Consider the following 9,014-nt stretch of genomic DNA (forward strand, 5'->3'; position numbering starts at 1 on the left):
CACCACCCTCTCTAATTCAAATGAAGAGGTGCGTCAGTTGAAATGCTGCAAACCTGCCTGGGTGGAAGGATTTTAACCATTATCTAGCGAGGTGAGTCAGTCAAGGAGAAACGCAGCTGTGATGCATCAAATGGAGATGAAACGTGTTCAATAGACTTAAATAAAATCCATTAATGTGAGCTACCTTCAAATCAGCCCTAATAGTCATAGTTTGGAAGCCAATCCTGGTCCAATATTCAACTTACACAAGTGAGATATGGAAACCTGAAGCCTCCAGTGCACATACACTGAGAATGGACTTTTCATAGAAGTAGTAGACATATTGTATCCATCAGACCAACCTCTGAGGTGAAACATATTTGCATATTCATAGATTTAGAATATTATAATGAGGGAGAAGGAGGAAATGCCACTTTAAGGATTTTACCATGGTAATTATACTTTTTTGTGGAAAAACAATATCAGACACACATTATTGTTCCAAGCAGTATTTTTATGTCTTGAGACATGGAGGGGGGCTTTAACTTCGGCATCCAGCAACAGCAACCATTATTCAACACAAATGATCTGATCTGCATGCATTAAAACATGACTGCAAAACACCTGGCAATCTTCCAACCAGGATGTTTACCTTTTTCTATGTTCAAAATTTATACAGTATTGCAGAACACATGGCCACCCATGCACTCTTTTTGTACTCTGTTAGGAGGGATTTGGCAATGAAGATTGATAGGGAAGTAAAATCACCGCCGTCTTTTACTTTCTCTCTCTTCTTCTTTTTCCTCTGTGTTTCTTCTTCTTTATCTTCTTCTCCTCCTCCTCTGTGCCTTGCTCTATCTCTCTCAGACTTGCTGCTTTGGAATTCTTCCTGTGTTCCCGCTGTGGTATTGTGGCACCTCATTCACGTTACCTGGTGTCACAGTCTTGACTTCCCTTCCCTTTGTTAATCGGCAGTAAACAACATTGCTGTCTGGGGACTCTGCATGGTGTAGGGACATATTTTTACCCCTGCAAAAAAAAAACAACAAAAAAAACAAAACAAAACAAAAAAAAAAAACAACCAAAAACCCAAGAACAACACATGATTAAAGATAATGCCTCTCACACTCCACACTGTGCATGATAAAAGGTGCTCAGATATCCCAGTGACAGGTCAAAGCAACGCATACAGCTAATTGATGCTGCCTCAGAATCTCACCGCAGTATCAGAAACATTTGGCAGTTTCACGTCGTTAGTGTGCATATTTATTCTTTTGGGTGTAACGTAGAATTCATTTCACTTATAATACTTTTAGTCAGACAATCACTTCCATTTAGTACCTGCCTTAAAACAATGAAAAAGAGGTCATGTAGTATGTGTTAATTTCCAGTTGATATTGTCATGTCTGATTCATACTTTTCACTTAATTAAACAAATACTTAATTTTGGAAAAGGCAGTATGTGCTGTCTAAATCAGGCCCCTATTTTCAAAGCCTGCTCTCTGATTTCATAAGATTTTTACATTTGTACTATGAGATTCTGGGTCCATTCAGGGGCAACATCATTTATAAACCCACAGAGATCCAACATATTGCAGGCAGATTAACAACTAGAGGGAAAAAGTTATTGGTAGGAGAGAATCTAATGGTCTCTCTAATAATTCAAGAAAATTGCAGGGTCATTCAATACTAAGTGCTGAGGCAGAATCCATGTAACACTGCTAACGGAGAATAGATCCATGATTGCCTTGCCAGAGTAAAAATGAACATTCACAATCCTTCCAAATATCCTTTCCGTGCGGTGCATATTGCATAAAATATGTTTACATGAAATTAGGAAAAGCTGCTTAGACAAAAATAAACAAAACTCCTAACAGCTGACAAAATCACAAAATCGCAGCATCATAAACCCTAATCACAATATAAACATTTTTCTTGCAAGCAAACCTACAGCAGATCAGTCACGTGCAGCTGACTTACCGGTGTAATGTGTGTGTCTTTGTGCAACAGTGTGTGCATGTGTGTGTTTTTGCACAGTGTCTGTGTGTTGTGAGAGCCCTTTCAGCTGATTAAATATGTGAATATTTAAAAATGACAATTCTCAGCACAGCTGCAGATAGTCGGCAGGTCTGTTCCTGAGGGAACCGCCAAGCTGTTCCTCCTGCATTCAGCACCACGCGCCGTGCTACACGAGGAGACTCCAGCGCCATTGGAGGGGACTTCATGTCATTTGTAGAATCTGATTTTTCCCCATAAATACAGAGCACTCGGCACGTTGCATGTACAAAAAAGACGATCCCAAAGGGCCGTGGAGTGTTTGGCTTTCAATTAGCTTTTCCTCCCTCCCCTGGCTCTACCATTTGCCTCAGTTTGATTGTGGCGATCATGGTGAAGCGTCCTTGGCTAGCTCTGCTGTGATCATCTGTCAGGGAAGGCAAACTGGTGACAGAGTAAGTCTACATGCAAACATGTAGTTGTTATCAGATCTGTTTGAGTGGGTGCAAAAAATAGTAGCTGTTAGAGCAAAGTAGAAAAAATACCAAAGTGAGAGGTCATCCTCTTTTTTCTCATGGTGCACTTGCACATTTAGTAGAAAATGTAAACATGACTCTATAAATTGGAAACAATTTATGTTTTATGTAAACCTTCTGACACCTTTAAGCTTACATAACAATTTTTTTTCCATTTAAGTGCTCCCCTCTTGCCTTTTTTACCATTTATTTGCTTGAGCCTTTGCATATATGAGGCATCATGCCAAGTTTACCTTTGCTGTCTCTTACTATTACTAGTAGAAAAGATGGGGACCTGGCCCTAGTGCTTCATTTGTATCTCCAAAGACAGGAAACAGACAGATGTCATTTACATTACAGCAAATCCACTGTGGATGTTTTCCTGGTTGGGGCTGGCACGGAGAGAGGCTAACCATGTCAGAGCATACATTTTCCACTTCTCCACACTGATGTTACCCCACATGTAAACAAAGTGGTAAGTACACATATTGATGCATGCAAAAAAACAAAACAAAACATGGAAGTGCACTATAGGAGCAACAGATGGTTAAATAATAATCCATGATCCTTAATCCAAGAACTGTCAAATTTTAAGAGTTATTCAACACTAAGAACATCAAAGAGTTATCCAATCTCACATGGTTTGTTAATATAATTACTTCACTCAAGTAACTATTGTATATTTATTTATTCACTGAATTATTCTCTTTCACTTTTGACTCTATCCTTTGTTTTTTATGCGTAATTATATACATATTATATATATATATGTATATGTATATATATATACTTCCAAATAAGGAGTGCAGGGCACTGTCTTTCATGCTCTGGAAACAATGCCCCACTACCTCGGACCGATGTGAACTGGAACAGTTGAGCGATTAGTAATTGAGACCATTATGACTTGTTGACACTTTTTGAAAGGAAGTCAATTGGAGCCAGATGGAGCCAGCATCTAGCGGCCATCAATGGCACTTAAAGGTACTTCTGCATAGGCTTCAGCCTTAAGCTGTGGTTGTTGCTGCTTGATTTGCATCTATATATTTACAAAGAGAATGGTTGTCTTGAAATTCACAGTCCTATTACTGTATGTATTTTGGACATCACCCTGAGGTTGTTGTTTTTACACTTAAGTTTTTGTATTGATTAAACTATTTATATCTATACGCGTTAATTAGTGAGCTTTAGAGGTGCTGGGAGATGGATTTTGATACCCTCAGACAGAGCCAGTCTAGCTGTTTCCTTCATTTTCCAGTCTTTATACTAAGCTAAGCTAACTGACTGCTAGCTGTAGCTTCATATTTACCAGACAAATACAACAGTTTTATTGATCTTATCATCATTCTCAGCAAGAAAGCCAATAAGTGAATTTCCCAAAAATTCAAACTATTCCTTTAAGACATTGACAAAGACATATTCACCCATGCTCTCACATTATGTCGGCCCGATACCCCCTATCAGCCGCTCACTGAAGCTCATTTGCACATTGAGCACTGATATTTCAGCTAGTGAGTGGGCCCCCTACCTTTGAGGCTCATTGGGGTCGTGCTTCAGAGTCCTCAGCTCTCCCACCGCTCACACACACTCCCCTGCTGAGCCCATCTGCAAGCTGAGCCCCCACCCCACTCATCGACCCCTCCGCTTGCATCAGGCGTGCCCCTGAAAGTGCCCCACTCACTCTCTTCTTGAGTGTATCTCAGAGCTTTGCCAACCCCCTGCATCACACTTCAAACGCACACAACCACGCTGCCTTACCCACATACACAAACACACACACACACACACACAGAGGAGACGAGAGAGAGGAAAGAGGTCAATGGGTCTCCTCAAACACAAAGGACCTCTCGAGGAGCACTGACTAGTTTACACTGCACTCAATTACCTGTATTTGATTATTGGCTTCTCTGGCGATTGGCTTGTGCAAGTGTTGCTGGTGAAGAGTGTTAAGATACTGTATATCCTCAGACTCTTTTTCTGTCAGCTCACCCATGCATCCTCCTCTTTACCTTGGCCACTATCCATATTATTCCATATCAGTCTAGGTTTGTCTCATCTTTTCCTCTTTTTCATCTTTTAGCGTGTCATTATTACCTAGCAACAACCATTTATTTTTTCATCTCTCCAGCTCTTCTTCCTGTCAAGTTTTCTTTTCTAACAGTTTACACTTTCTATTTTTCTCCCTCTTTTACCACCTCTAATATCTGGCACACGCTCAAGGAGCTAGCGCTATGTAGAAATATGAAAATAAACTACATCATATGTAAGACATAACTGTTCTCTGAAATATGTCTTTCTCTGTGCACACTGTAATTATTAATATTACACAGTATTGTAAAAAATAAGTAAGCCCTTCTTAAACTACACTCATCAAAATGTCTGAATGAACCTTTTAAGCTTAGGGTTTTATTCAACGAGCTACATAACTTCATAATGACTGGGCTGAGCAGTGTTTAGTCTATAGCTAAATTGCTATTCTCTTGAGTTTACCTTGGATTTCCATGGTTGACAGATTTGTAGTTGTCAGCCCATGAATAAATGGTTAAAAATTTGCATTGAAGAGAACATGATGGTGCTATATCTTTATAAAAGCCCTTGATGCTTTACCAGCTGCCAGTACCTAATGTACTGTAAACCCTAGCTGGCCCGATTTTGTGACTTAAATAAACTTCAAATCTGCACAAACACGATGGCGCTGTAAGGCTGCTTTTATAAAATTTTAATTTGAAGGTGACATTTCATAGAAAGACGTCGCTATTGCACATCAAGGTTACCGAACTTCAAAGTTACCATTCACTTTTTTTCCCCAGAAAACTTAAAACATTCTAAATTATATGATAAAATTCCAGTTATTGAAAGACAATATATTGAAAACACCACAATATATCCATGTTGCAGACATAATAAATGATTGACAACCCCAGTCAGACATAAATATAATTGAAAATGGAACCCAGAGGCTCATTCACAACGATTCTTGAAAATTTCATTCCTCTTAATGTGCTATTCTAAAAGTAAGGGGCAGGCAAAGTGTGGCACATCTTCTTGCTCATGAATTATAATCTATCTGACAGCTACACAGTAACGGAGACGATGTTGTGAATCTGCCAGGTCCTCCGAATTTTTTCATACCAATTGCCAAACTGTATTGCTGAAGCATTAGATGGCAGTTGGTCCATGCTTTATTAAAATCCGTAAAATGGTGGTTAAAAAAAAAAAAAAAAAGTATCGTGCATCTTGCAGAGGAAGAAGTGAAGCTACATTTCACCACGCAGCAAATGTTTATTTAAATTATTTCTACAGTTGTTTTCCCATCCGTCCATACCTCTCTGTCTATGCATCCTTCCTAAATTCAGTCTGATGCTATATTTTGTTACCTGTGCACATCACTGTGCGTACATGTAGTTTTACCTCACCTCAGTGAGGAGCAAAGTTCATCTAATTAGCTTCAAACCCAGCTGAGCTCCCCTCAGACAGGGGTGTGGCACCATCACTGACACAATATTATCCTCACTATATTCTGTGAGGAAAAAAGGAGCCACTATCACACATCGCATGCCTGACAGACTAGGTGCCCATAGGCTTCCACTCCCACCCCCCATTTTTTTCTTGTCTTCTCCACCCTCTGTATGTCTCTGTGTCAGTCACTCTGTCGCTTCCTTTCTCTCCTCCAAACACCCTTCTTCCTCCCTTTCCTCCCTCTCTTCATGTCACCTGCTTTCACCACCTACACAGCAATCGGCTTTACATAGCAGCACCAAGATAACACCGGGGCCTGGACAGTCAGACACCTCATTTATCAGCTCATACTCATAGTTATTCGCTGTAAAGCCACAGCATGCCAGCAACAAGCTTTTAACAACAGGGCTATTTGATCAGCTTGCACAAATTAGGATATGGAATCTGTTGTAGAAAGACATTACAACTCATCACAAAAATGTTTTGGCTTTTAAAAAAACAGAAAGGAACAGAGATATTTTCATACCCTTCCACGTACATGTGACTCACCTGCAAGATATATGTTTTAAAGAAAAGACAGACAATATGCTGTTGTTTGAAGTCTATGACTGTGTATCAGTATTCAAAGTGATTCACCAGTGCATCACATCCATAGTATTAAATTGAAGAAATGTTAATGCATCGCTTCACTTTTAATATTCTCATTTAAAAGCTAGAGGAATAGTGGAAAACATGGATGGAAAACAAAGGATGTTGAAAAAATCAAATAATCTAATTTCTGCCATCTCCCCTCCCAATATTCTCTTGATATTCAAATAAAGCCACTTATTAGGGAGATTTTACCATCTAGTCTTCACTAGTGGTGACTGCGCTGCACTCTATCATTATGCAAATCTCTCAGTTCAGAGGACCCATGGTGTCATTACTGTAACCTCTCATGTAGAGAGTGTTACCTGTGTGAGGAACTGACAGTTGCTTGATATTCCTCTTTCTATGGAATAATGAAGTGTGGTAACAATACAATTACTGGCAATAACATGTGTAGGGATAGAATATTCTGTGAAAATAAACTGCTCTAATTTGTGGCTAAATTGACGCAGAGATAAATTAATACAACTTGGTCTTAACTGAAAGTTTTGCTGCACTCGCTGTCTTCAAATTGCCTTTGTGTCTGCAGTGGAATGGATGCCAGACTACATTTGTCTTTTATGATAAGCTGAGTTTGTGTCTCATGATCTATCTTAAGAAAAGCCTTTATAAGAGATTACTTGAATAGTCATAATTAATTAATCAAGTTCCACTACATCTGCTATGGCTATATTCTACTTGCAAGACTGGCATTGTTTTTTTTATTGTGAGTGATATCACTCACATGAACAAAAAAAAGGCCTCTTTTACTCTGGGTATTAATGTTTCTAATTTCAATTTCTGTTAGGACCTTTCTGGATGCTGTTTCCTTTATAGCATACACTAAAGGGTCAATTTACCCAAATTACAAAATTGCTGATAGCTTTGGTTTTATGTGCTGAGGTATTTTCTGCTGCCATCCCAATACAAAGGTGGTGAATGTTATTGTATTTCTTTTTAAGTAGTTCCAATTACAACGGTTCACAGCAAGGTCTGGGCAAGGTTATGCACAATAACAGGGACACTGTTTCTGGACAGACACCCCCATTGTACCGGAGTAAAAACTGGAAAGAAAAGTTTGGCACATAAAACTAGAGCCAGATATATCTGTATTAGCATATATGTTGACCAATAAATAACATGAAATTGTGTTTAAGTAATATTGTGAGGGCTCTACATTAAACCACCCAGAAATCTGCATGGCTTTTTTAGAATTTGGGTGAACTGACTCTTTAAAAAGAGATTAATGCACATCACGTACTCTGTTGATTCTCCTGACAGTGAATATTAATCATCTGTTTTGCTTTTTCATCTGCATAAATGTGTACAATACTTTTTTTTCAATGAGCATTTAATTCTTCATTTCACCAGAAAGCTTAAAAATCACACGTTATGGAGACACAAGGTTTTCAGTTGACAGTTGTTTCTTACGGTACGCACTTAGTTTTATTTATGTGAATCTATATGAATCTTTGGTTCAGTTCAGAACTAATGTGAATGTCAGGTGTAACTGTGTTAAATAGACCTTTTATGCAGCTACGGTGCCTGGCCAGCCTCAAACTGAAGATTGGCTAATCAAGGCAGAACACATTTAGTCGTCAAGGTTAGGCGACAGATTGGTTAAACAGAAGGAAACTGAGCCTACCACAGCCTCAGGGTGGTTCTGCAGCGCCACCCCAGCATCCTCAGTCATCTGAGTTGACTTCTCCCGCATTCCCAGTCCCACCCTCTGCTCCACCGCCTTGTCCATCCATCCATCTGATTGACAGGTTATGAGCCAATCCCTGCATAAATGACTCTGACACACTAGGATTCCAGACCAGCTGGGTTCAATCAGTCTCACTTAAACTATTCTCCATTGCAGCCACGCTCTCTAATACTGAGACAGCAGAGAGGGCAGTTCCACAGTAATGTTATCAAATCTCTTCTGGAGGGATGTGGGTGATCACTCTCCTGCAGAATAAAACGGAAGAGGATTTGTATGTAAAGGGAAAAGAAAAAGGTGATTTTACTTTTATATTTTTGTGTTTGGATTGTGAAAGCAATCGTGAACAAGTTGTGAAAAAAAGGGAAGGGAAGGACCATACAGGTAAAGTGTCAGGCATCAACTCACAACAGCAGCCATGATTCTGTTAATAGGGGTGATAAAACTAAACAGACATAGCTATCTGTGTTTGGGTCAAAAAATATGGCACTGTGAAACCCCTAAGACTTATGTTCTAACAAACACTGTGAGGACAAACACTTGTGAAGAATCACTCAGACTGTATTGGCATTGCTTCCTTCTAAAGAAGGTTTGCTTCCTTTGTTCCAGGTCTGGTGTCATGGGGAAAGTAAATTTACCCGCATACCCTCAGTGGTGAACAAGTGAACTTTCATTATTGCCGATTCTGTTGACCCACAAATAACTTCACACAAGAGACAGAATGATTGATACTCTTC

The sequence above is a fragment of the Thunnus maccoyii genome, chromosome 21, assembly GCF_910596095.1.
Source record: "Thunnus maccoyii chromosome 21, fThuMac1.1, whole genome shotgun sequence".
Lineage (NCBI taxonomy): Eukaryota > Metazoa > Chordata > Actinopteri > Scombriformes > Scombridae > Thunnus > Thunnus maccoyii.